This window comes from Eschrichtius robustus, chromosome 20 (assembly GCF_028021215.1).
Source record: "Eschrichtius robustus isolate mEscRob2 chromosome 20, mEscRob2.pri, whole genome shotgun sequence".
Classification (NCBI taxonomy): Eukaryota; Metazoa; Chordata; class Mammalia; order Artiodactyla; family Eschrichtiidae; genus Eschrichtius; species Eschrichtius robustus.
In genome coordinates this window covers 31,526,044-31,553,965 of record NC_090843.1, presented here as the reverse complement: position 1 = coordinate 31,553,965, position 27,922 = coordinate 31,526,044, and positions in this window count along the sequence as shown.

Below are 27,922 nucleotides of genomic sequence, written 5' to 3'. Positions count from 1 at the left end.
GTGCTGTTTCTGTGTAGACTAGGGAAAGACACCATGGTCCCCAGGTGAGAACGGCTCTTTGCCCAGTTGGTTTCATCCAAGAAAGAGCCAGAAGGGCTGACCTCAACTAATCGGGCTGCATATCCCTGAATCCTTGGGTTGGGGCAGTCCTGAGCCAATGTGCCAGCTCTGCAATGAAAGCGAAGTTTCCAGCCTGAGAAGCAGGCCCTCAAGAAGATCTGCCAACTGACTGCCCTCCATTATAGCCAGCTGAGAAAATGTGGCAAGGCTGACGCAACCCGCTTACAACAAAATGTTTCCCTTCAGAATAGGAGATTTTGCTACCAAACGCCAGCAGCTCCTCTCCCTCAGAGTGCTGTTTCTGTGTAGACTAGGGAAAGACACCATGGTCCCCAGGTGAGAACGGCTCTTTTCCCAGTTGGTTTCATCCAAGAAAGAGCCAGAAGGGCTGATCTCAACTAATCGGGCTGCATATCCTTGAACCTTGGTGTAGGGCAGTCCTGAGCCAATGTGCCAGCTAATGAATGAAAGCAAAGATTGCAGCCTGGGAAGCAGGGCCTCAAGTAAGTCTACCAACTGACTTTCCTCCAATATAGCCAGCTGAGAAAATGTGGCAAGTGTGTTGAAACCCGATTACAATGAAATGTTTCTCTTCAGAATAGGTGATTTGCTTCAAAACGCCAGCAGCTCGTCTCCCTCAGAGTGCTGTTTCTGTGTAGACTAGGGAAAGACAACACGGTCCCCATTTTAGAAAGGCTCTTTTCCTACTTGGTTTCATCCATGGAAGACCCAGAAAGGCTGCTCTCAACTAATCGGGCTGCACTTTCCTGAATCCTTGGGGTAGAGTAGTTCTGAGCCAATATGCCACCTAAGGAATGAAAGCAAAGTTTCCTTGCTACCGAAAGGCACACCGAGACCTGGTGTTTTCTCTATGAAATTGGCGTGGGCTTGAAGGGTGAGACCTACTGACTGTCCTCCTTTATAGCCAGTTGAGGAAATGTAGCAAGGCTGATGCAACCCGTTTACAACGAAATGTTTCTCTTCAGAGTAGGAGATTTTGCTACCAAAGGCCAGCAGCTCCTCTCTCTCAGAGAGCTGTTTCTGGGTAGACAAGGGAAAGACACCATGTTCCCCAGGTGAGAACGGCTCTTTTCCCAGTTGGTTTCATCCATGAAAGAGCCAGAAGTGCTGCTCTCAACTAATCGGGCTGCACATTCCTGAATCCCTGTGGTAGGGCAGTTCTGAGCCAGTATGCCACCTAATCAATGAAAGCAAAGTTTCCTTGCTACAGGAAGGCACACCGAGACCTGGTGTTTTCTCTATGAAATTGGCGTGGGCTTGAAGGGTGAGTCCTAATGACTGCCCTCCTTTATAGCCAGTTGAGGAAATGTAGCAAGGCTGATGCAACCAGCTTACAACGAAATATTTCTCTTCAGAATTGGAGATTTTGCTACCAAAGGCCAGCAGCTCCTCTCCCTCAGAGTGTTGTTTCTGTGTAGACTTGGGAAAGACACCATGGTCCCTAGGTGAGAACGGCTCTTTTCCCACTTGGTTTCATCAATGAAAGAGCCAGAAGCGCTGATCTCAACTAATCAGGTTGAACATCCCTGAATCCTTGCGGTGGGGCAGTCCTGAGCCAATGTACCCGCTCTGGAATGAAAGCAAAGTTCCATCATGGGAAGCAGGGCCTCAAGTAAGTCTTCCAACTGACTGCCCTCCATTACAGCCAGCTGAGAAAATGTGGCAAGGCTGACGCAAACCGCTTACAACGAAATGTTTCTCTTCAGAATAGGAGATTTTGCTACCAAAGTCCAGCAGCTCCTCTCCCTCAGAGTGCTGTTTCTGTGTAGACTAGGGAAAGACACCATGGTCCCCAGGTTAGAACGGCTCTTTTCCCAGTTGGTTTCATCCAAGAAAGAGCCAGAAGGGCTGATCTCAATTAATCGGGCTTCATATCCCTGAACCTTGGAGTGGGGCAGTCCTGAGCCAATGTGCCAGCTAATGAATGAAAGCAAAGATTCCAGCCTGGGAAGCAGGGCCTCAAGTAAGTCTACCAACTGACTTTCCTCCATTATAGCCAGCTGAGAAAATGTGGCAAGGGTGTTGAAACCCGATTACAATGAAATGTTTCTCTTCAGAATAGGAAATTTTGCTACCAAACGCCAGCAGCTCGTCTCCCTCAGAGTGCTGTTTCTGTGTAGACAAGGGAAAGACACCATGGTCCCCAGGTTAGAAAGGCTCTTTTCCTAGTTGCTTTCATCCATGGAAGACCCAAAAACGCTGCTCTCAACTAATCGGACTGCACATTCCTGATATCTTGCAGTAGGGTAATTCTGAGCCAATATTCCACCAAAGGAATGAAAGCAAAGTTTCCTTGCTACAGGAAAGCACACCGAGACCTGGTGTTTTCTCTATGAAATTGGCATTGGCTTGAAGGGTGAGGCCTACTGACTGCCCTCCTTTATAGCCAGTTGAGGAAATGTACCAAGGCTGCGGCCACCCGCTTACAACGAAATGTTTCTCTTCAGAGTAGGAGATTTTGCTACCAAAAGCCAGCAGCTCCTCTCCGTCAGAGTGCTGTTTCTGTGTAGACGAGGGAAAGACACCATGGTCCCCAGGTGAGAACGGCTCTTTTCCCAGTTGGTTTCATCCATGAAAGAGCCAGAAGGGCTGATCTCAACTAATCGGGTTGAACATCCCTGAATCCTTGGGGTGGGGCAGTCCTGAGCCAATGTACCAGCTCTGGAATAAAAGCAAAGTTCCATCATGGGAAGCAGGGCCTCAAGTAAGTCTTCCAACTGACTGCCCTCCATTATAGCCAGCTGAGAAAATGTGGCAAGGCTGACACAACCCGCTTACAACAAAATGTTTCTGTTCAGAATAGGAGATTTTGCTACCAAATGCCAGCAGCTCCTCTCACTCAGAGTGCTGTTTCTGTGTAGACTAGGGAAAGATACCATGGTCCCCAGTTTAAAACGGCTCTTTTCCTAGTTGGTTTCATCCAAGAAAGAGCCAGAAAGGCTGATCTCAACTAATCGGGCTGCATATCCTTGAACCTTGGGGTAGGGCAGTCCTGAGCCAATGTGCCAGCTAATGAATGAAAGCAAAGATTGCAGCCTGGGAAGCAGGGCCTCAAGTAAGTCTACCAACTGACTTTCCTCCAATATAGCCAGCTGAGAAAATGTGGCAAGTGTGTTGAAACCCGATTACAATGAAATGTTTTTCTTCAGAATAGGTGATTGCTTCAAAACGCCAGCAGCTCGTCTCCCTCAGAGTGCTGTTTCTGTGTAGACTAGGGAAAGACACCACGGTCCCCATTTTAGAAAGGCTCTTTTCCTACTTGGTTTCATCCATGGAAGACCCAGAAAGGCTGCTCTCAACTAATCGGGCTGCACTTTCCTGAATCGTTGGGGTAGAGTAGTTCTGAGCCAATATGCCACCTAAGGAAGGAAAGCAAAGTTTCCTTGCTACAGGAAGGCACACCGAGACCTGGTGTTTTCTCTATGAAATAGGCGTGGGTTTGAAGGGTGAGGCCGACTGACTGCCCTCCTTTATAGCCAGTTGAGAATATGTGGCAAGGCTGAGGCAACCCGCTTACAACGAAATATTACTCTTCAGAATAGGATATTTTGCTACCAAATGTTAGCATCCCGTCTCCATCAGAGTGCTGTTTCTGCGTAGACTAGGGAAAGACACCACGGTAGCCAGGTTAGAAAGGCTCTTTTCCTAGTTGCTTTCATCCATGGAAGACCCAGAAATGCTGCTCTCAACTAATCGGACTGCACATTCCTGATACCTTGCGGTAGGGTAGTTCTGAGCCGGTATGTCGCCTAAGTAATGAAAGCAAAGTTTCCTTGCTACAGGAAAGCACACCGAGACCTGGTGTTTTCTCTATGAAATTGGCGTGGGCTTGAAGGGTGAGGCCTAGTGACTGCCCTCCTTTATAGCCAGTTGAGGAAATGTACCAAGGGTGATGCAACCCGCTTACAACGAAATGTTTCTCTTCAGAGTAGGAGATTTTGCTACCAAAGGTCAGCAGCTCCTCTCCCTCAGAGTGCTGTTTCTGTGTAGACTAGGGAAAGACACCATGGTCCCCAGGTGAGAACGGCTCTTTGCCCAGTTGGTTTCATCCAAGAAAGAGCCAGAAGGGCTGACCTCAACTAATCGGGCTGCATATCCCTGAATCCTTGGGTTGGGGCAGTCCTGAGCCAATGTGCCAGCTCTGCAATGAAAGCGAAGTTTCCAGCCTGAGAAGCAGGCCCTCAAGAAGATCTGCCAACTGACTGCCCTCCATTATAGCCAGCTGAGAAAATGTGGCAAGGCTGACGCAACCCGCTTACAACAAAATGTTTCCCTTCAGAATAGGAGATTTTGCTACCAAACGCCAGCAGCTCCTCTCCCTCAGAGTGCTGTTTCTGTGTAGACTAGGGAAAGACACCATGGTCCCCAGGTGAGAACGGCACTTTTCCCAGTTGGTTTCATCCAAGAAAGAGCCAGAAGGGCTGATCTCAACTAATCGGGCTGCATATCCTTGAACCTTGGTGTAGGGCAGTCCTGAGCCAATGTGCCAGCTAATGAATGAAAGCAAAGATTGCAGCCTGGGAAGCAGGGCCTCAAGTAAGTCTACCAACTGACTTTCCTCCAATATAGCCAGCTGAGAAAATGTGGCAAGTGTGTTGAAACCCGATTACAATGAAATGTTTCTCTTCAGAATAGGTGATTTGCTTCAAAACGCCAGCAGCTCGTCTCCCTCAGAGTGCTGTTTCTGTGTAGACTAGGGAAAGACAACACGGTCCCCATTTTAGAAAGGCTCTTTTCCTACTTGGTTTCATCCATGGAAGACCCAGAAAGGCTGCTCTCAACTAATCGGGCTGCACTTTCCTGAATCCTTGGGGTAGAGTAGTTCTGAGCCAATATGCCACCTAAGGAATGAAAGCAAAGTTTCCTTGCTACCGAAAGGCACACCGAGACCTGGTGTTTTCTCTATGAAATAGGCGTGGGCTTGAAGGGTGAGACCTACTGACTGTCCTCCTTTATAGCCAGTTGAGGAAATGTAGCAAGGCTGATGCAACCCGTTTACAACGAAATGTTTCTCTTCAGAGTAGGAGATTTTGCTACCAAAGGCCAGCAGCTCCTCTCTCTCAGAGAGCTGTTTCTGGGTAGACAAGGGAAAGACACCATGTTCCCCAGGTGAGAACGGCTCTTTTCCCAGTTGGTTTCATCCATGAAGGAGCCAGAAGTGCTGCTCTCAACTAATCGGGCTGCACATTCCTGAATCCCTGTGGTAGGGCAGTTCTGAGCCAGTATGCCACCTAATCAATGAAAGCAAAGTTTCCTTGCTACAGGAAGGCACACCGAGACCTGGTGTTTTCTCTATGAAATTGGCGTGGGCTTGAAGGGTGAGTCCTAATGACTGCCCTCCTTTATAGCCAGTTGAGGAAATGTAGCAAGGCTGATGCAACCAGCTTACAACGAAATATTTCTCTTCAGAATTGGAGATTTTGCTACCAAAGGCCAGCAGCTCCTCTCCCTCAGAGTGTTGTTTCTGTGTAGACTTGGGAAAGACACCATGGTCCCTAGGTGAGAACGGCTCTTTTCCCACTTGGTTTCATCAATGAAAGAGCCAGAAGCGCTGATCTCAACTAATCAGGTTGAACATCCCTGAATCCTTGCGGTGGGGCAGTCCTGAGCCAATGTACCCGCTCTGGAATGAAAGCAAAGTTCCATCATGGGAAGCAGGGCCTCAAGTAAGTCTTCCAACTGACTGCCCTCCATTACAGCCAGCTGAGAAAATGTGGCAAGGCTGACGCAAACCGCTTACAACGAAATGTTTCTCTTCAGAATAGGAGATTTTGCTACCAAAGTCCAGCAGCTCCTCTCCCTCAGAGTGCTGTTTCTGTGTAGACTAGGGAAAGACACCATGGTCCCCAGGTTAGAACGGCTCTTTTCCCAGTTGGTTTCATCCAAGAAAGAGCCAGAAGGGCTGATCTCAATTAATCGGGCTTCATATCCCTGAACCTTGGAGTGGGGCAGTCCTGAGCCAATGTGCCAGCTAATGAATGAAAGCAAAGATTCCAGCCTGGGAAGCAGGGCCTCAAGTAAGTCTACCAACTGACTTTCCTCCATTATAGCCAGCTGAGAAAATGTGGCAAGGGTGTTGAAACCCGATTACAATGAAATGTTTCTCTTCAGAATAGGAAATTTTGCTACCAAACGCCAGCAGCTCGTCTCCCTCAGAGTGCTGTTTCTGTGTAGACAAGGGAAAGACACCATGGTCCCCAGGTTAGAAAGGCTCTTTTCCTAGTTGCTTTCATCCATGGAAGACCCAAAAACGCTGCTCTCAACTAATCGGACTGCACATTCCTGATATCTTGCAGTAGGGTAATTCTGAGCCAATATTCCACCAAAGGAATGAAAGCAAAGTTTCCTTGCTACAGGAAAGCACACCGAGACCTGGTGTTTTCTCTATGAAATTGGCATTGGCTTGAAGGGTGAGGCCTACTGACTGCCCTCCTTTATAGCCAGTTGAGGAAATGTACCAAGGCTGCGGCCACCCGCTTACAACGAAATGTTTCTCTTCAGAGTAGGAGATTTTGCTACCAAAAGCCAGCAGCTCCTCTCCGTCAGAGTGCTGTTTCTGTGTAGACGAGGGAAAGACACCATGGTCCCCAGGTGAGAACGGCTCTTTTCCCAGTTGGTTTCATCCATGAAAGAGCCAGAAGGGCTGATCTCAACTAATCGGGTTGAACATCCCTGAATCCTTGGGGTGGGGCAGTCCTGAGCCAATGTACCAGCTCTGGAATAAAAGCAAAGTTCCATCATGGGAAGCAGGGCCTCAAGTAAGTCTTCCAACTGACTGCCCTCCATTATAGCCAGCTGAGAAAATGTGGCAAGGCTGACACAACCCGCTTACAACAAAATGTTTCTGTTCAGAATAGGAGATTTTGCTACCAAATGCCAGCAGCTCCTCTCACTCAGAGTGCTGTTTCTGTGTAGACTAGGGAAAGATACCATGGTCCCCAGTTTAAAACGGCTCTTTTCCTAGTTGGTTTCATCCAAGAAAGAGCCAGAAAGGCTGATCTCAACTAATCGGGCTGCATATCCTTGAACCTTGGGGTAGGGCAGTCCTGAGCCAATGTGCCAGCTAATGAATGAAAGCAAAGATTGCAGCCTGGGAAGCAGGGCCTCAAGTAAGTCTACCAACTGACTTTCCTCCAATATAGCCAGCTGAGAAAATGTGGCAAGTGTGTTGAAACCCGATTACAATGAAATGTTTTTCTTCAGAATAGGTGATTGCTTCAAAACGCCAGCAGCTCGTCTCCCTCAGAGTGCTGTTTCTGTGTAGACTAGGGAAAGACACCACGGTCCCCATTTTAGAAAGGCTCTTTTCCTACTTGGTTTCATCCATGGAAGACCCAGAAAGGCTGCTCTCAACTAATCGGGCTGCACTTTCCTGAATCGTTGGGGTAGAGTAGTTCTGAGCCAATATGCCACCTAAGGAAGGAAAGCAAAGTTTCCTTGCTACAGGAAGGCACACCGAGACCTGGTGTTTTCTCTATGAAATAGGCGTGGGTTTGAAGGGTGAGGCCGACTGACTGCCCTCCTTTATAGCCAGTTGAGAATATGTGGCAAGGCTGAGGCAACCCGCTTACAACGAAATATTACTCTTCAGAATAGGATATTTTGCTACCAAATGTTAGCATCCCGTCTCCATCAGAGTGCTGTTTCTGCGTAGACTAGGGAAAGACACCACGGTAGCCAGGTTAGAAAGGCTCTTTTCCTAGTTGCTTTCATCCATGGAAGACCCAGAAATGCTGCTCTCAACTAATCGGACTGCACATTCCTGATACCTTGCGGTAGGGTAGTTCTGAGCCGGTATGTCGCCTAAGTAATGAAAGCAAAGTTTCCTTGCTACAGGAAAGCACACCGAGACCTGGTGTTTTCTCTATGAAATTGGCGTGGGCTTGAAGGGTGAGGCCTAGTGACTGCCCTCCTTTATAGCCAGTTGAGGAAATGTACCAAGGGTGATGCAACCCGCTTACAACGAAATGTTTCTCTTCAGAGTAGGAGATTTTGCTACCAAAGGTCAGCAGCTCCTCTCCCTCAGAGTGCTGTTTCTGTGTAGACTAGGGAAAGACACCATGGTCCCCAGGTGAGAACGGCTCTTTGCCCAGTTGGTTTCATCCAAGAAAGAGCCAGAAGGGCTGACCTCAACTAATCGGGCTGCATATCCCTGAATCCTTGGGTTGGGGCAGTCCTGAGCCAATGTGCCAGCTCTGCAATGAAAGCGAAGTTTCCAGCCTGAGAAGCAGGCCCTCAAGAAGATCTGCCAACTGACTGCCCTCCATTATAGCCAGCTGAGAAAATGTGGCAAGGCTGACGCAACCCGCTTACAACAAAATGTTTCCCTTCAGAATAGGAGATTTTGCTACCAAACGCCAGCAGCTCCTCTCCCTCAGAGTGCTGTTTCTGTGTAGACTAGGGAAAGACACCATGGTCCCCAGGTGAGAACGGCACTTTTCCCAGTTGGTTTCATCCAAGAAAGAGCCAGAAGGGCTGATCTCAACTAATCGGGCTGCATATCCTTGAACCTTGGTGTAGGGCAGTCCTGAGCCAATGTGCCAGCTAATGAATGAAAGCAAAGATTGCAGCCTGGGAAGCAGGGCCTCAAGTAAGTCTACCAACTGACTTTCCTCCAATATAGCCAGCTGAGAAAATGCGGCAAGTGTGTTGAAACCCGATTACAATGAAATGTTTCTCTTCAGAATAGGTGATTTGCTTCAAAACGCCAGCAGCTCGTCTCCCTCAGAGTGCTGTTTCTGTGTAGACTAGGGAAAGACAACACGGTCCCCATTTTAGAAAGGCTCTTTTCCTACTTGGTTTCATCCATGGAAGACCCAGAAAGGCTGCTCTCAACTAATCGGGCTGCACTTTCCTGAATCCTTGGGGTAGAGTAGTTCTGAGCCAATATGCCACCTAAGGAATGAAAGCAAAGTTTCCTTGCTACCGAAAGGCACACCGAGACCTGGTGTTTTCTCTATGAAATTGGCGTGGGCTTGAAGGGTGAGACCTACTGACTGTCCTCCTTTATAGCCAGTTGAGGAAATGTAGCAAGGCTGATGCAACCCGTTTACAACGAAATGTTTCTCTTCAGAGTAGGAGATTTTGCTACCAAAGGCCAGCAGCTCCTCTCTCTCAGAGAGCTGTTTCTGGGTAGACAAGGGAAAGACACCATGTTCCCCAGGTGAGAACGGCTCTTTTCCCAGTTGGTTTCATCCATGAAAGAGCCAGAAGTGCTGCTCTCAACTAATCGGGCTGCACATTCCTGAATCCCTGTGGTAGGGCAGTTCTGAGCCAGTATGCCACCTAATCAATGAAAGCAAAGTTTCCTTGCTACAGGAAGGCACACCGAGACCTGGTGTTTTCTCTATGAAATTGGCGTGGGCTTGAAGGGTGAGTCCTAATGACTGCCCTCCTTTATAGCCAGTTGAGGAAATGTAGCAAGGCTGATGCAACCAGCTTACAACGAAATATTTCTCTTCAGAATTGGAGATTTTGCTACCAAAGGCCAGCAGCTCCTCTCCCTCAGAGTGTTGTTTCTGTGTAGACTTGGGAAAGACACCATGGTCCCTAGGTGAGAACGGCTCTTTTCCCACTTGGTTTCATCAATGAAAGAGCCAGAAGCGCTGATCTCAACTAATCAGGTTGAACATCCCTGAATCCTTGCGGTGGGGCAGTCCTGAGCCAATGTACCCGCTCTGGAATGAAAGCAAAGTTCCATCATGGGAAGCAGGGCCTCAAGTAAGTCTTCCAACTGACTGCCCTCCATTACAGCCAGCTGAGAAAATGTGGCAAGGCTGACGCAAACCGCTTACAACGAAATGTTTCTCTTCAGAATAGGAGATTTTGCTACCAAAGTCCAGCAGCTCCTCTCCCTCAGAGTGCTGTTTCTGTGTAGACTAGGGAAAGACACCATGGTCCCCAGGTTAGAACGGCTCTTTTCCCAGTTGGGTTCATCCAAGAAAGAGCCAGAAGGGCTGATCTCAATTAATCGGGCTTCATATCCCTGAACCTTGGAGTGGGGCAGTCCTGAGCCAATGTGCCAGCTAATGAATGAAAGCAAAGATTCCAGCCTGGGAAGCAGGGCCTCAAGTAAGTCTACCAACTGACTTTCCTCCATTATAGCCAGCTGAGAAAATGTGGCAAGGGTGTTGAAACCCGATTACAATGAAATGTTTCTCTTCAGAATAGGAAATTTTGCTACCAAACGCCAGCAGCTCGTCTCCCTCAGAGTGCTGTTTCTGTGTAGACAAGGGAAAGACACCATGGTCCCCAGGTTAGAAAGGCTCTTTTCCTAGTTGCTTTCATCCATGGAAGACCCAAAAACGCTGCTCTCAACTAATCGGACTGCACATTCCTGATATCTTGCAGTAGGGTAATTCTGAGCCAATATTCCACCAAAGGAATGAAAGCAAAGTTTCCTTGCTACAGGAAAGCACACCGAGACCTGGTGTTTTCTCTATGAAATTGGCATTGGCTTGAAGGGTGAGGCCTACTGACTGCCCTCCTTTATAGCCAGTTGAGGAAATGTACCAAGGCTGCGGCCACCCGCTTACAACGAAATGTTTCTCTTCAGAGTAGGAGATTTTGCTACCAAAAGCCAGCAGCTCCTCTCCGTCAGAGTGCTGTTTCTGTGTAGACGAGGGAAAGACACCATGGTCCCCAGGTGAGAACGGCTCTTTTCCCAGTTGGTTTCATCCATGAAAGAGCCAGAAGGGCTGATCTCAACTAATCGGGTTGAACATCCCTGAATCCTTGGGGTGGGGCAGTCCTGAGCCAATGTACCAGCTCTGGAATAAAAGCAAAGTTCCATCATGGGAAGCAGGGCCTCAAGTAAGTCTTCCAACTGACTGCCCTCCATTATAGCCAGCTGAGAAAATGTGGCAAGGCTGACACAACCCGCTTACAACAAAATGTTTCTGTTCAGAATAGGAGATTTTGCTACCAAATGCCAGCAGCTCCTCTCACTCAGAGTGCTGTTTCTGTGTAGACTAGGGAAAGATACCATGGTCCCCAGTTTAAAACGGCTCTTTTCCTAGTTGGTTTCATCCAAGAAAGAGCCAGAAAGGCTGATCTCAACTAATCGGGCTGCATATCCTTGAACCTTGGGGTAGGGCAGTCCTGAGCCAATGTGCCAGCTAATGAATGAAAGCAAAGATTGCAGCCTGGGAAGCAGGGCCTCAAGTAAGTCTACCAACTGACTTTCCTCCAATATAGCCAGCTGAGAAAATGTGGCAAGTGTGTTGAAACCCGATTACAATGAAATGTTTTTCTTCAGAATAGGTGATTGCTTCAAAACGCCAGCAGCTCGTCTCCCTCAGAGTGCTGTTTCTGTGTAGACTAGGGAAAGACACCACGGTCCCCATTTTAGAAAGGCTCTTTTCCTACTTGGTTTCATCCATGGAAGACCCAGAAAGGCTGCTCTCAACTAATCGGGCTGCACTTTCCTGAATCGTTGGGGTAGAGTAGTTCTGAGCCAATATGCCACCTAAGGAAGGAAAGCAAAGTTTCCTTGCTACAGGAAGGCACACCGAGACCTGGTGTTTTCTCTATGAAATAGGCGTGGGTTTGAAGGGTGAGGCCGACTGACTGCCCTCCTTTATAGCCAGTTGAGAATATGTGGCAAGGCTGAGGCAACCCGCTTACAACGAAATATTACTCTTCAGAATAGGATATTTTGCTACCAAATGTTAGCATCCCGTCTCCATCAGAGTGCTGTTTCTGCGTAGACTAGGGAAAGACACCACGGTAGCCAGGTTAGAAAGGCTCTTTTCCTAGTTGCTTTCATCCATGGAAGACCCAGAAATGCTGCTCTCAACTAATCGGACTGCACATTCCTGATACCTTGCGGTAGGGTAGTTCTGAGCCGGTATGTCGCCTAAGTAATGAAAGCAAAGTTTCCTTGCTACAGGAAAGCACACCGAGACCTGGTGTTTTCTCTATGAAATTGGCGTGGGCTTGAAGGGTGAGGCCTAGTGACTGCCCTCCTTTATAGCCAGTTGAGGAAATGTACCAAGGGTGATGCAACCCGCTTACAACGAAATGTTTCTCTTCAGAGTAGGAGATTTTGCTACCAAAGGTCAGCAGCTCCTCTCCCTCAGAGTGCTGTTTCTGTGTAGACTAGGGAAAGACACCATGGTCCCCAGGTGAGAACGGCTCTTTGCCCAGTTGGTTTCATCCAAGAAAGAGCCAGAAGGGCTGACCTCAACTAATCGGGCTGCATATCCCTGAATCCTTGGGTTGGGGCAGTCCTGAGCCAATGTGCCAGCTCTGCAATGAAAGCGAAGTTTCCAGCCTGAGAAGCAGGCCCTCAAGAAGATCTGCCAACTGACTGCCCTCCATTATAGCCAGCTGAGAAAATGTGGCAAGGCTGACGCAACCCGCTTACAACAAAATGTTTCCCTTCAGAATAGGAGATTTTGCTACCAAACGCCAGCAGCTCCTCTCCCTCAGAGTGCTGTTTCTGTGTAGACTAGGGAAAGACACCATGGTCCCCAGGTGAGAACGGCACTTTTCCCAGTTGGTTTCATCCAAGAAAGAGCCAGAAGGGCTGATCTCAACTAATCGGGCTGCATATCCTTGAACCTTGGTGTAGGGCAGTCCTGAGCCAATGTGCCAGCTAATGAATGAAAGCAAAGATTGCAGCCTGGGAAGCAGGGCCTCAAGTAAGTCTACCAACTGACTTTCCTCCAATATAGCCAGCTGAGAAAATGCGGCAAGTGTGTTGAAACCCGATTACAATGAAATGTTTCTCTTCAGAATAGGTGATTTGCTTCAAAACGCCAGCAGCTCGTCTCCCTCAGAGTGCTGTTTCTGTGTAGACTAGGGAAAGACAACACGGTCCCCATTTTAGAAAGGCTCTTTTCCTACTTGGTTTCATCCATGGAAGACCCAGAAAGGCTGCTCTCAACTAATCGGGCTGCACTTTCCTGAATCCTTGGGGTAGAGTAGTTCTGAGCCAATATGCCACCTAAGGAATGAAAGCAAAGTTTCCTTGCTACCGAAAGGCACACCGAGACCTGGTGTTTTCTCTATGAAATAGGCGTGGGCTTGAAGGGTGAGACCTACTGACTGTCCTCCTTTATAGCCAGTTGAGGAAATGTAGCAAGGCTGATGCAACCCGTTTACAACGAAATGTTTCTCTTCAGAGTAGGAGATTTTGCTACCAAAGGCCAGCAGCTCCTCTCTCTCAGAGAGCTGTTTCTGGGTAGACAAGGGAAAGACACCATGTTCCCCAGGTGAGAACGGCTCTTTTCCCAGTTGGTTTCATCCATGAAGGAGCCAGAAGTGCTGCTCTCAACTAATCGGGCTGCACATTCCTGAATCCCTGTGGTAGGGCAGTTCTGAGCCAGTATGCCACCTAATCAATGAAAGCAAAGTTTCCTTGCTACAGGAAGGCACACCGAGACCTGGTGTTTTCTCTATGAAATTGGCGTGGGCTTGAAGGGTGAGTCCTAATGACTGCCCTCCTTTATAGCCAGTTGAGGAAATGTAGCAAGGCTGATGCAACCAGCTTACAACGAAATATTTCTCTTCAGAATTGGAGATTTTGCTACCAAAGGCCAGCAGCTCCTCTCCCTCAGAGTGTTGTTTCTGTGTAGACTTGGGAAAGACACCATGGTCCCTAGGTGAGAACGGCTCTTTTCCCACTTGGTTTCATCAATGAAAGAGCCAGAAGCGCTGATCTCAACTAATCAGGTTGAACATCCCTGAATCCTTGCGGTGGGGCAGTCCTGAGCCAATGTACCCGCTCTGGAATGAAAGCAAAGTTCCATCATGGGAAGCAGGGCCTCAAGTAAGTCTTCCAACTGACTGCCCTCCATTACAGCCAGCTGAGAAAATGTGGCAAGGCTGACGCAAACCGCTTACAACGAAATGTTTCTCTTCAGAATAGGAGATTTTGCTACCAAAGTCCAGCAGCTCCTCTCCCTCAGAGTGCTGTTTCTGTGTAGACTAGGGAAAGACACCATGGTCCCCAGGTTAGAACGGCTCTTTTCCCAGTTGGGTTCATCCAAGAAAGAGCCAGAAGGGCTGATCTCAATTAATCGGGCTTCATATCCCTGAACCTTGGAGTGGGGCAGTCCTGAGCCAATGTGCCAGCTAATGAATGAAAGCAAAGATTCCAGCCTGGGAAGCAGGGCCTCAAGTAAGTCTACCAACTGACTTTCCTCCATTATAGCCAGCTGAGAAAATGTGGCAAGGGTGTTGAAACCCGATTACAATGAAATGTTTCTCTTCAGAATAGGAAATTTTGCTACCAAACGCCAGCAGCTCGTCTCCCTCAGAGTGCTGTTTCTGTGTAGACAAGGGAAAGACACCATGGTCCCCAGGTTAGAAAGGCTCTTTTCCTAGTTGCTTTCATCCATGGAAGACCCAAAAACGCTGCTCTCAACTAATCGGACTGCACATTCCTGATATCTTGCAGTAGGGTAATTCTGAGCCAATATTCCACCAAAGGAATGAAAGCAAAGTTTCCTTGCTACAGGAAAGCACACCGAGACCTGGTGTTTTCTCTATGAAATTGGCATTGGCTTGAAGGGTGAGGCCTACTGACTGCCCTCCTTTATAGCCAGTTGAGGAAATGTACCAAGGCTGCGGCCACCCGCTTACAACGAAATGTTTCTCTTCAGAGTAGGAGATTTTGCTACCAAAAGCCAGCAGCTCCTCTCCGTCAGAGTGCTGTTTCTGTGTAGACGAGGGAAAGACACCATGGTCCCCAGGTGAGAACGGCTCTTTTCCCAGTTGGTTTCATCCATGAAAGAGCCAGAAGGGCTGATCTCAACTAATCGGGTTGAACATCCCTGAATCCTTGGGGTGGGGCAGTCCTGAGCCAATGTACCAGCTCTGGAATAAAAGCAAAGTTCCATCATGGGAAGCAGGGCCTCAAGTAAGTCTTCCAACTGACTGCCCTCCATTATAGCCAGCTGAGAAAATGTGGCAAGGCTGACACAACCCGCTTACAACAAAATGTTTCTGTTCAGAATAGGAGATTTTGCTACCAAATGCCAGCAGCTCCTCTCACTCAGAGTGCTGTTTCTGTGTAGACTAGGGAAAGATACCATGGTCCCCAGTTTAAAACGGCTCTTTTCCTAGTTGGTTTCATCCAAGAAAGAGCCAGAAAGGCTGATCTCAACTAATCGGGCTGCATATCCTTGAACCTTGGGGTAGGGCAGTCCTGAGCCAATGTGCCAGCTAATGAATGAAAGCAAAGATTGCAGCCTGGGAAGCAGGGCCTCAAGTAAGTCTACCAACTGACTTTCCTCCAATATAGCCAGCTGAGAAAATGTGGCAAGTGTGTTGAAACCCGATTACAATGAAATGTTTTTCTTCAGAATAGGTGATTGCTTCAAAACGCCAGCAGCTCGTCTCCCTCAGAGTGCTGTTTCTGTGTAGACTAGGGAAAGACACCACGGTCCCCATTTTAGAAAGGCTCTTTTCCTACTTGGTTTCATCCATGGAAGACCCAGAAAGGCTGCTCTCAACTAATCGGGCTGCACTTTCCTGAATCGTTGGGGTAGAGTAGTTCTGAGCCAATATGCCACCTAAGGAAGGAAAGCAAAGTTTCCTTGCTACAGGAAGGCACACCGAGACCTGGTGTTTTCTCTATGAAATAGGCGTGGGTTTGAAGGGTGAGGCCGACTGACTGCCCTCCTTTATAGCCAGTTGAGAATATGTGGCAAGGCTGAGGCAACCCGCTTACAACGAAATATTACTCTTCAGAATAGGATATTTTGCTACCAAATGTTAGCATCCCGTCTCCATCAGAGTGCTGTTTCTGCGTAGACTAGGGAAAGACACCACGGTAGCCAGGTTAGAAAGGCTCTTTTCCTAGTTGCTTTCATCCATGGAAGACCCAGAAATGCTGCTCTCAACTAATCGGACTGCACATTCCTGATACCTTGCGGTAGGGTAGTTCTGAGCCGGTATGTCGCCTAAGTAATGAAAGCAAAGTTTCCTTGCTACAGGAAAGCACACCGAGACCTGGTGTTTTCTCTATGAAATTGGCGTGGGCTTGAAGGGTGAGGCCTAGTGACTGCCCTCCTTTATAGCCAGTTGAGGAAATGTACCAAGGGTGATGCAACCCGCTTACAACGAAATGTTTCTCTTCAGAGTAGGAGATTTTGCTACCAAAGGTCAGCAGCTCCTCTCCCTCAGAGTGCTGTTTCTGTGTAGACTAGGGAAAGACACCATGGTCCCCAGGTGAGAACGGCTCTTTGCCCAGTTGGTTTCATCCAAGAAAGAGCCAGAAGGGCTGACCTCAACTAATCGGGCTGCATATCCCTGAATCCTTGGGTTGGGGCAGTCCTGAGCCAATGTGCCAGCTCTGCAATGAAAGCGAAGTTTCCAGCCTGAGAAGCAGGCCCTCAAGAAGATCTGCCAACTGACTGCCCTCCATTATAGCCAGCTGAGAAAATGTGGCAAGGCTGACGCAACCCGCTTACAACAAAATGTTTCCCTTCAGAATAGGAGATTTTGCTACCAAACGCCAGCAGCTCCTCTCCCTCAGAGTGCTGTTTCTGTGTAGACTAGGGAAAGACACCATGGTCCCCAGGTGAGAACGGCACTTTTCCCAGTTGGTTTCATCCAAGAAAGAGCCAGAAGGGCTGATCTCAACTAATCGGGCTGCATATCCTTGAACCTTGGTGTAGGGCAGTCCTGAGCCAATGTGCCAGCTAATGAATGAAAGCAAAGATTGCAGCCTGGGAAGCAGGGCCTCAAGTAAGTCTACCAACTGACTTTCCTCCAATATAGCCAGCTGAGAAAATGCGGCAAGTGTGTTGAAACCCGATTACAATGAAATGTTTCTCTTCAGAATAGGTGATTTGCTTCAAAACGCCAGCAGCTCGTCTCCCTCAGAGTGCTGTTTCTGTGTAGACTAGGGAAAGACAACACGGTCCCCATTTTAGAAAGGCTCTTTTCCTACTTGGTTTCATCCATGGAAGACCCAGAAAGGCTGCTCTCAACTAATCGGGCTGCACTTTCCTGAATCCTTGGGGTAGAGTAGTTCTGAGCCAATATGCCACCTAAGGAATGAAAGCAAAGTTTCCTTGCTACCGAAAGGCACACCGAGACCTGGTGTTTTCTCTATGAAATAGGCGTGGGCTTGAAGGGTGAGACCTACTGACTGTCCTCCTTTATAGCCAGTTGAGGAAATGTAGCAAGGCTGATGCAACCCGTTTACAACGAAATGTTTCTCTTCAGAGTAGGAGATTTTGCTACCAAAGGCCAGCAGCTCCTCTCTCTCAGAGAGCTGTTTCTGGGTAGACAAGGGAAAGACACCATGTTCCCCAGGTGAGAACGGCTCTTTTCCCAGTTGGTTTCATCCATGAAGGAGCCAGAAGTGCTGCTCTCAACTAATCGGGCTGCACATTCCTGAATCCCTGTGGTAGGGCAGTTCTGAGCCAGTATGCCACCTAATCAATGAAAGCAAAGTTTCCTTGCTACAGGAAGGCACACCGAGACCTGGTGTTTTCTCTATGAAATTGGCGTGGGCTTGAAGGGTGAGTCCTAATGACTGCCCTCCTTTATAGCCAGTTGAGGAAATGTAGCAAGGCTGATGCAACCAGCTTACAACGAAATATTTCTCTTCAGAATTGGAGATTTTGCTACCAAAGGCCAGCAGCTCCTCTCCCTCAGAGTGTTGTTTCTGTGTAGACTTGGGAAAGACACCATGGTCCCTAGGTGAGAACGGCTCTTTTCCCACTTGGTTTCATCAATGAAAGAGCCAGAAGCGCTGATCTCAACTAATCAGGTTGAACATCCCTGAATCCTTGCGGTGGGGCAGTCCTGAGCCAATGTACCCGCTCTGGAATGAAAGCAAAGTTCCATCATGGGAAGCAGGGCCTCAAGTAAGTCTTCCAACTGACTGCCCTCCATTACAGCCAGCTGAGAAAATGTGGCAAGGCTGACGCAAACCGCTTACAACGAAATGTTTCTCTTCAGAATAGGAGATTTTGCTACCAAAGTCCAGCAGCTCCTCTCCCTCAGAGTGCTGTTTCTGTGTAGACTAGGGAAAGACACCATGGTCCCCAGGTTAGAACGGCTCTTTTCCCAGTTGGTTTCATCCAAGAAAGAGCCAGAAGGGCTGATCTCAATTAATCGGGCTTCATATCCCTGAACCTTGGAGTGGGGCAGTCCTGAGCCAATGTGCCAGCTAATGAATGAAAGCAAAGATTCCAGCCTGGGAAGCAGGGCCTCAAGTAAGTCTACCAACTGACTTTCCTCCATTATAGCCAGCTGAGAAAATGTGGCAAGGGTGTTGAAACCCGATTACAATGAAATGTTTCTCTTCAGAATAGGAAATTTTGCTACCAAACGCCAGCAGCTCGTCTCCCTCAGAGTGCTGTTTCTGTGTAGACAAGGGAAAGACACCATGGTCCCCAGGTTAGAAAGGCTCTTTTCCTAGTTGCTTTCATCCATGGAAGACCCAAAAACGCTGCTCTCAACTAATCGGACTGCACATTCCTGATATCTTGCAGTAGGGTAATTCTGAGCCAATATTCCACCAAAGGAATGAAAGCAAAGTTTCCTTGCTACAGGAAAGCACACCGAGACCTGGTGTTTTCTCTATGAAATTGGCATTGGCTTGAAGGGTGAGGCCTACTGACTGCCCTCCTTTATAGCCAGTTGAGGAAATGTACCAAGGCTGCGGCCACCCGCTTACAACGAAATGTTTCTCTTCAGAGTAGGAGATTTTGCTACCAAAAGCCAGCAGCTCCTCTCCGTCAGAGTGCTGTTTCTGTGTAGACGAGGGAAAGACACCATGGTCCCCAGGTGAGAACGGCTCTTTTCCCAGTTGGTTTCATCCATGAAAGAGCCAGAAGGGCTGATCTCAACTAATCGGGTTGAACATCCCTGAATCCTTGGGGTGGGGCAGTCCTGAGCCAATGTACCAGCTCTGGAATAAAAGCAAAGTTCCATCATGGGAAGCAGGGCCTCAAGTAAGTCTTCCAACTGACTGCCCTCCATTATAGCCAGCTGAGAAAATGTGGCAAGGCTGACACAACCCGCTTACAACAAAATGTTTCTGTTCAGAATAGGAGATTTTGCTACCAAATGCCAGCAGCTCCTCTCACTCAGAGTGCTGTTTCTGTGTAGACTAGGGAAAGATACCATGGTCCCCAGTTTAAAACGGCTCTTTTCCTAGTTGGTTTCATCCAAGAAAGAGCCAGAAAGGCTGATCTCAACTAATCGGGCTGCATATCCTTGAACCTTGGGGTAGGGCAGTCCTGAGCCAATGTGCCAGCTAATGAATGAAAGCAAAGATTGCAGCCTGGGAAGCAGGGCCTCAAGTAAGTCTACCAACTGACTTTCCTCCAATATAGCCAGCTGAGAAAATGTGGCAAGTGTGTTGAAACCCGATTACAATGAAATGTTTTTCTTCAGAATAGGTGATTGCTTCAAAACGCCAGCAGCTCGTCTCCCTCAGAGTGCTGTTTCTGTGTAGACTAGGGAAAGACACCACGGTCCCCATTTTAGAAAGGCTCTTTTCCTACTTGGTTTCATCCATGGAAGACCCAGAAAGGCTGCTCTCAACTAATCGGGCTGCACTTTCCTGAATCGTTGGGGTAGAGTAGTTCTGAGCCAATATGCCACCTAAGGAAGGAAAGCAAAGTTTCCTTGCTACAGGAAGGCACACCGAGACCTGGTGTTTTCTCTATGAAATAGGCGTGGGTTTGAAGGGTGAGGCCGACTGACTGCCCTCCTTTATAGCCAGTTGAGAATATGTGGCAAGGCTGAGGCAACCCGCTTACAACGAAATATTACTCTTCAGAATAGGATATTTTGCTACCAAATGTTAGCATCCCGTCTCCATCAGAGTGCTGTTTCTGCGTAGACTAGGGAAAGACACCACGGTAGCCAGGTTAGAAAGGCTCTTTTCCTAGTTGCTTTCATCCATGGAAGACCCAGAAATGCTGCTCTCAACTAATCGGACTGCACATTCCTGATACCTTGCGGTAGGGTAGTTCTGAGCCGGTATGTCGCCTAAGTAATGAAAGCAAAGTTTCCTTGCTACAGGAAAGCACACCGAGACCTGGTGTTTTCTCTATGAAATTGGCGTGGGCTTGAAGGGTGAGGCCTAGTGACTGCCCTCCTTTATAGCCAGTTGAGGAAATGTACCAAGGGTGATGCAACCCGCTTACAACGAAATGTTTCTCTTCAGAGTAGGAGATTTTGCTACCAAAGGTCAGCAGCTCCTCTCCCTCAGAGTGCTGTTTCTGTGTAGACTAGGGAAAGACACCATGGTCCCCAGGTGAGAACGGCTCTTTGCCCAGTTGGTTTCATCCAAGAAAGAGCCAGAAGGGCTGACCTCAACTAATCGGGCTGCATATCCCTGAATCCTTGGGTTGGGGCAGTCCTGAGCCAATGTGCCAGCTCTGCAATGAAAGCGAAGTTTCCAGCCTGAGAAGCAGGCCCTCAAGAAGATCTGCCAACTGACTGCCCTCCATTATAGCCAGCTGAGAAAATGTGGCAAGGCTGACGCAACCCGCTTACAACAAAATGTTTCCCTTCAGAATAGGAGATTTTGCTACCAAACGCCAGCAGCTCCTCTCCCTCAGAGTGCTGTTTCTGTGTAGACTAGGGAAAGACACCATGGTCCCCAGGTGAGAACGGCACTTTTCCCAGTTGGTTTCATCCAAGAAAGAGCCAGAAGGGCTGATCTCAACTAATCGGGCTGCATATCCTTGAACCTTGGTGTAGGGCAGTCCTGAGCCAATGTGCCAGCTAATGAATGAAAGCAAAGATTGCAGCCTGGGAAGCAGGGCCTCAAGTAAGTCTACCAACTGACTTTCCTCCAATATAGCCAGCTGAGAAAATGCGGCAAGTGTGTTGAAACCCGATTACAATGAAATGTTTCTCTTCAGAATAGGTGATTTGCTTCAAAACGCCAGCAGCTCGTCTCCCTCAGAGTGCTGTTTCTGTGTAGACTAGGGAAAGACAACACGGTCCCCATTTTAGAAAGGCTCTTTTCCTACTTGGTTTCATCCATGGAAGACCCAGAAAGGCTGCTCTCAACTAATCGGGCTGCACTTTCCTGAATCCTTGGGGTAGAGTAGTTCTGAGCCAATATGCCACCTAAGGAATGAAAGCAAAGTTTCCTTGCTACCGAAAGGCACACCGAGACCTGGTGTTTTCTCTATGAAATTGGCGTGGGCTTGAAGGGTGAGACCTACTGACTGTCCTCCTTTATAGCCAGTTGAGGAAATGTAGCAAGGCTGATGCAACCCGTTTACAACGAAATGTTTCTCTTCAGAGTAGGAGATTTTGCTACCAAAGGCCAGCAGCTCCTCTCTCTCAGAGAGCTGTTTCTGGGTAGACAAGGGAAAGACACCATGTTCCCCAGGTGAGAACGGCTCTTTTCCCAGTTGGTTTCATCCATGAAAGAGCCAGAAGTGCTGCTCTCAACTAATCGGGCTGCACATTCCTGAATCCCTGTGGTAGGGCAGTTCTGAGCCAGTATGCCACCTAATCAATGAAAGCAAAGTTTCCTTGCTACAGGAAGGCACACCGAGACCTGGTGTTTTCTCTATGAAATTGGCGTGGGCTTGAAGGGTGAGTCCTAATGACTGCCCTCCTTTATAGCCAGTTGAGGAAATGTAGCAAGGCTGATGCAACCAGCTTACAACGAAATATTTCTCTTCAGAATTGGAGATTTTGCTACCAAAGGCCAGCAGCTCCTCTCCCTCAGAGTGTTGTTTCTGTGTAGACTTGGGAAAGACACCATGGTCCCTAGGTGAGAACGGCTCTTTTCCCACTTGGTTTCATCAATGAAAGAGCCAGAAGCGCTGATCTCAACTAATCAGGTTGAACATCCCTGAATCCTTGCGGTGGGGCAGTCCTGAGCCAATGTACCCGCTCTGGAATGAAAGCAAAGTTCCATCATGGGAAGCAGGGCCTCAAGTAAGTCTTCCAACTGACTGCCCTCCATTACAGCCAGCTGAGAAAATGTGGCAAGGCTGACGCAAACCGCTTACAACGAAATGTTTCTCTTCAGAATAGGAGATTTTGCTACCAAAGTCCAGCAGCTCCTCTCCCTCAGAGTGCTGTTTCTGTGTAGACTAGGGAAAGACACCATGGTCCCCAGGTTAGAACGGCTCTTTTCCCAGTTGGGTTCATCCAAGAAAGAGCCAGAAGGGCTGATCTCAACTAATCGGGCTTCATATCCCTGAACCTTGGAGTGGGGCAGTCCTGAGCCAATGTGCCAGCTAATGAATGAAAGCAAAGATTCCAGCCTGGGAAGCAGGGCCTCAAGTAAGTCTACCAACTGACTTTCCTCCATTATAGCCAGCTGAGAAAATGTGGCAAGGGTGTTGAAACCCGATTACAATGAAATGTTTCTCTTCAGAATAGGAAATTTTGCTACCAAACGCCAGCAGCTCGTCTCCCTCAGAGTGCTGTTTCTGTGTAGACAAGGGAAAGACACCATGGTCCCCAGGTTAGAAAGGCTCTTTTCCTAGTTGCTTTCATCCATGGAAGACCCAAAAACGCTGCTCTCAACTAATCGGACTGCACATTCCTGATATCTTGCAGTAGGGTAATTCTGAGCCAATATTCCACCAAAGGAATGAAAGCAAAGTTTCCTTGCTACAGGAAAGCACACCGAGACCTGGTGTTTTCTCTATGAAATTGGCATTGGCTTGAAGGGTGAGGCCTACTGACTGCCCTCCTTTATAGCCAGTTGAGGAAATGTACCAAGGCTGCGGCCACCCGCTTACAACGAAATGTTTCTCTTCAGAGTAGGAGATTTTGCTACCAAAAGCCAGCAGCTCCTCTCCGTCAGAGTGCTGTTTCTGTGTAGACGAGGGAAAGACACCATGGTCCCCAGGTGAGAACGGCTCTTTTCCCAGTTGGTTTCATCCATGAAAGAGCCAGAAGGGCTGATCTCAACTAATCGGGTTGAACATCCCTGAATCCTTGGGGTGGGGCAGTCCTGAGCCAATGTACCAGCTCTGGAATAAAAGCAAAGTTCCATCATGGGAAGCAGGGCCTCAAGTAAGTCTTCCAACTGACTGCCCTCCATTATAGCCAGCTGAGAAAATGTGGCAAGGCTGACACAACCCGCTTACAACAAAATGTTTCTGTTCAGAATAGGAGATTTTGCTACCAAATGCCAGCAGCTCCTCTCACTCAGAGTGCTGTTTCTGTGTAGACTAGGGAAAGATACCATGGTCCCCAGTTTAAAACGGCTCTTTTCCTAGTTGGTTTCATCCAAGAAAGAGCCAGAAAGGCTGATCTCAACTAATCGGGCTGCATATCCTTGAACCTTGGGGTAGGGCAGTCCTGAGCCAATGTGCCAGCTAATGAATGAAAGCAAAGATTGCAGCCTGGGAAGCAGGGCCTCAAGTAAGTCTACCAACTGACTTTCCTCCAATATAGCCAGCTGAGAAAATGTGGCAAGTGTGTTGAAACCCGATTACAATGAAATGTTTTTCTTCAGAATAGGTGATTGCTTCAAAACGCCAGCAGCTCGTCTCCCTCAGAGTGCTGTTTCTGTGTAGACTAGGGAAAGACACCACGGTCCCCATTTTAGAAAGGCTCTTTTCCTACTTGGTTTCATCCATGGAAGACCCAGAAAGGCTGCTCTCAACTAATCGGGCTGCACTTTCCTGAATCGTTGGGGTAGAGTAGTTCTGAGCCAATATGCCACCTAAGGAAGGAAAGCAAAGTTTCCTTGCTACAGGAAGGCACACCGAGACCTGGTGTTTTCTCTATGAAATAGGCGTGGGTTTGAAGGGTGAGGCCGACTGACTGCCCTCCTTTATAGCCAGTTGAGAATATGTGGCAAGGCTGAGGCAACCCGCTTACAACGAAATATTACTCTTCAGAATAGGATATTTTGCTACCAAATGTTAGCATCCCGTCTCCATCAGAGTGCTGTTTCTGCGTAGACTAGGGAAAGACACCACGGTAGCCAGGTTAGAAAGGCTCTTTTCCTAGTTGCTTTCATCCATGGAAGACCCAGAAATGCTGCTCTCAACTAATCGGACTGCACATTCCTGATACCTTGCGGTAGGGTAGTTCTGAGCCGGTATGTCGCCTAAGTAATGAAAGCAAAGTTTCCTTGCTACAGGAAAGCACACCGAGACCTGGTGTTTTCTCTATGAAATTGGCGTGGGCTTGAAGGGTGAGGCCTAGTGACTGCCCTCCTTTATAGCCAGTTGAGGAAATGTACCAAGGGTGATGCAACCCGCTTACAACGAAATGTTTCTCTTCAGAGTAGGAGATTTTGCTACCAAAGGTCAGCAGCTCCTCTCCCTCAGAGTGCTGTTTCTGTGTAGACTAGGGAAAGACACCATGGTCCCCAGGTGAGAACGGCTCTTTGCCCAGTTGGTTTCATCCAAGAAAGAGCCAGAAGGGCTGACCTCAACTAATCGGGCTGCATATCCCTGAATCCTTGGGTTGGGGCAGTCCTGAGCCAATGTGCCAGCTCTGCAATGAAAGCGAAGTTTCCAGCCTGAGAAGCAGGCCCTCAAGAAGATCTGCCAACTGACTGCCCTCCATTATAGCCAGCTGAGAAAATGTGGCAAGGCTGACGCAACCCGCTTACAACAAAATGTTTCCCTTCAGAATAGGAGATTTTGCTACCAAACGCCAGCAGCTCCTCTCCCTCAGAGTGCTGTTTCTGTGTAGACTAGGGAAAGACACCATGGTCCCCAGGTGAGAACGGCACTTTTCCCAGTTGGTTTCATCCAAGAAAGAGCCAGAAGGGCTGATCTCAACTAATCGGGCTGCATATCCTTGAACCTTGGTGTAGGGCAGTCCTGAGCCAATGTGCCAGCTAATGAATGAAAGCAAAGATTGCAGCCTGGGAAGCAGGGCCTCAAGTAAGTCTACCAACTGACTTTCCTCCAATATAGCCAGCTGAGAAAATGCGGCAAGTGTGTTGAAACCCGATTACAATGAAATGTTTCTCTTCAGAATAGGTGATTTGCTTCAAAACGCCAGCAGCTCGTCTCCCTCAGAGTGCTGTTTCTGTGTAGACTAGGGAAAGACAACACGGTCCCCATTTTAGAAAGGCTCTTTTCCTACTTGGTTTCATCCATGGAAGACCCAGAAAGGCTGCTCTCAACTAATCGGGCTGCACTTTCCTGAATCCTTGGGGTAGAGTAGTTCTGAGCCAATATGCCACCTAAGGAATGAAAGCAAAGTTTCCTTGCTACCGAAAGGCACACCGAGACCTGGTGTTTTCTCTATGAAATTGGCGTGGGCTTGAAGGGTGAGACCTACTGACTGTCCTCCTTTATAGCCAGTTGAGGAAATGTAGCAAGGCTGATGCAACCCGTTTACAACGAAATGTTTCTCTTCAGAGTAGGAGATTTTGCTACCAAAGGCCAGCAGCTCCTCTCTCTCAGAGAGCTGTTTCTGGGTAGACAAGGGAAAGACACCATGTTCCCCAGGTGAGAACGGCTCTTTTCCCAGTTGGTTTCATCCATGAAAGAGCCAGAAGTGCTGCTCTCAACTAATCGGGCTGCACATTCCTGAATCCCTGTGGTAGGGCAGTTCTGAGCCAGTATGCCACCTAATCAATGAAAGCAAAGTTTCCTTGCTACAGGAAGGCACACCGAGACCTGGTGTTTTCTCTATGAAATTGGCGTGGGCTTGAAGGGTGAGTCCTAATGACTGCCCTCCTTTATAGCCAGTTGAGGAAATGTAGCAAGGCTGATGCAACCAGCTTACAACGAAATATTTCTCTTCAGAATTGGAGATTTTGCTACCAAAGGCCAGCAGCTCCTCTCCCTCAGAGTGTTGTTTCTGTGTAGACTTGGGAAAGACACCATGGTCCCTAGGTGAGAACGGCTCTTTTCCCACTTGGTTTCATCAATGAAAGAGCCAGAAGCGCTGATCTCAACTAATCAGGTTGAACATCCCTGAATCCTTGCGGTGGGGCAGTCCTGAGCCAATGTACCCGCTCTGGAATGAAAGCAAAGTTCCATCATGGGAAGCAGGGCCTCAAGTAAGTCTTCCAACTGACTGCCCTCCATTACAGCCAGCTGAGAAAATGTGGCAAGGCTGACGCAAACCGCTTACAACGAAATGTTTCTCTTCAGAATAGGAGATTTTGCTACCAAAGTCCAGCAGCTCCTCTCCCTCAGAGTGCTGTTTCTGTGTAGACTAGGGAAAGACACCATGGTCCCCAGGTTAGAACGGCTCTTTTCCCAGTTGGTTTCATCCAAGAAAGAGCCAGAAGGGCTGATCTCAATTAATCGGGCTTCATATCCCTGAACCTTGGAGTGGGGCAGTCCTGAGCCAATGTGCCAGCTAATGAATGAAAGCAAAGATTCCAGCCTGGGAAGCAGGGCCTCAAGTAAGTCTACCAACTGACTTTCCTCCATTATAGCCAGCTGAGAAAATGTGGCAAGGGTGTTGAAACCCGATTACAATGAAATGTTTCTCTTCAGAATAGGAAATTTTGCTACCAAACGCCAGCAGCTCGTCTCCCTCAGAGTGCTGTTTCTGTGTAGACAAGGGAAAGACACCATGGTCCCCAGGTTAGAAAGGCTCTTTTCCTAGTTGCTTTCATCCATGGAAGACCCAAAAACGCTGCTCTCAACTAATCGGACTGCACATTCCTGATATCTTGCAGTAGGGTAATTCTGAGCCAATATTCCACCAAAGGAATGAAAGCAAAGTTTCCTTGCTACAGGAAAGCACACCGAGACCTGGTGTTTTCTCTATGAAATTGGCATTGGCTTGAAGGGTGAGGCCTACTGACTGCCCTCCTTTATAGCCAGTTGAGGAAATGTACCAAGGCTGCGGCCACCCGCTTACAACGAAATGTTTCTCTTCAGAGTAGGAGATTTTGCTACCAAAAGCCAGCAGCTCCTCTCCGTCAGAGTGCTGTTTCTGTGTAGACGAGGGAAAGACACCATGGTCCCCAGGTGAGAACGGCTCTTTTCCCAGTTGGTTTCATCCATGAAAGAGCCAGAAGGGCTGATCTCAACTAATCGGGTTGAACATCCCTGAATCCTTGGGGTGGGGCAGTCCTGAGCCAATGTACCAGCTCTGGAATAAAAGCAAAGTTCCATCATGGGAAGCAGGGCCTCAAGTAAGTCTTCCAACTGACTGCCCTCCATTATAGCCAGCTGAGAAAATGTGGCAAGGCTGACACAACCCGCTTACAACAAAATGTTTCTGTTCAGAATAGGAGATTTTGCTACCAAATGCCAGCAGCTCCTCTCACTCAGAGTGCTGTTTCTGTGTAGACTAGGGAAAGATACCATGGTCCCCAGTTTAAAACGGCTCTTTTCCTAGTTGGTTTCATCCAAGAAAGAGCCAGAAAGGCTGATCTCAACTAATCGGGCTGCATATCCTTGAACCTTGGGGTAGGGCAGTCCTGAGCCAATGTGCCAGCTAATGAATGAAAGCAAAGATTGCAGCCTGGGAAGCAGGGCCTCAAGTAAGTCTACCAACTGACTTTCCTCCAATATAGCCAGCTGAGAAAATGTGGCAAGTGTGTTGAAACCCGATTACAATGAAATGTTTTTCTTCAGAATAGGTGATTGCTTCAAAACGCCAGCAGCTCGTCTCCCTCAGAGTGCTGTTTCTGTGTAGACTAGGGAAAGACACCACGGTCCCCATTTTAGAAAGGCTCTTTTCCTACTTGGTTTCATCCATGGAAGACCCAGAAAGGCTGCTCTCAACTAATCGGGCTGCACTTTCCTGAATCGTTGGGGTAGAGTAGTTCTGAGCCAATATGCCACCTAAGGAAGGAAAGCAAAGTTTCCTTGCTACAGGAAGGCACACCGAGACCTGGTGTTTTCTCTATGAAATAGGCGTGGGTTTGAAGGGTGAGGCCGACTGACTGCCCTCCTTTATAGCCAGTTGAGAATATGTGGCAAGGCTGAGGCAACCCGCTTAC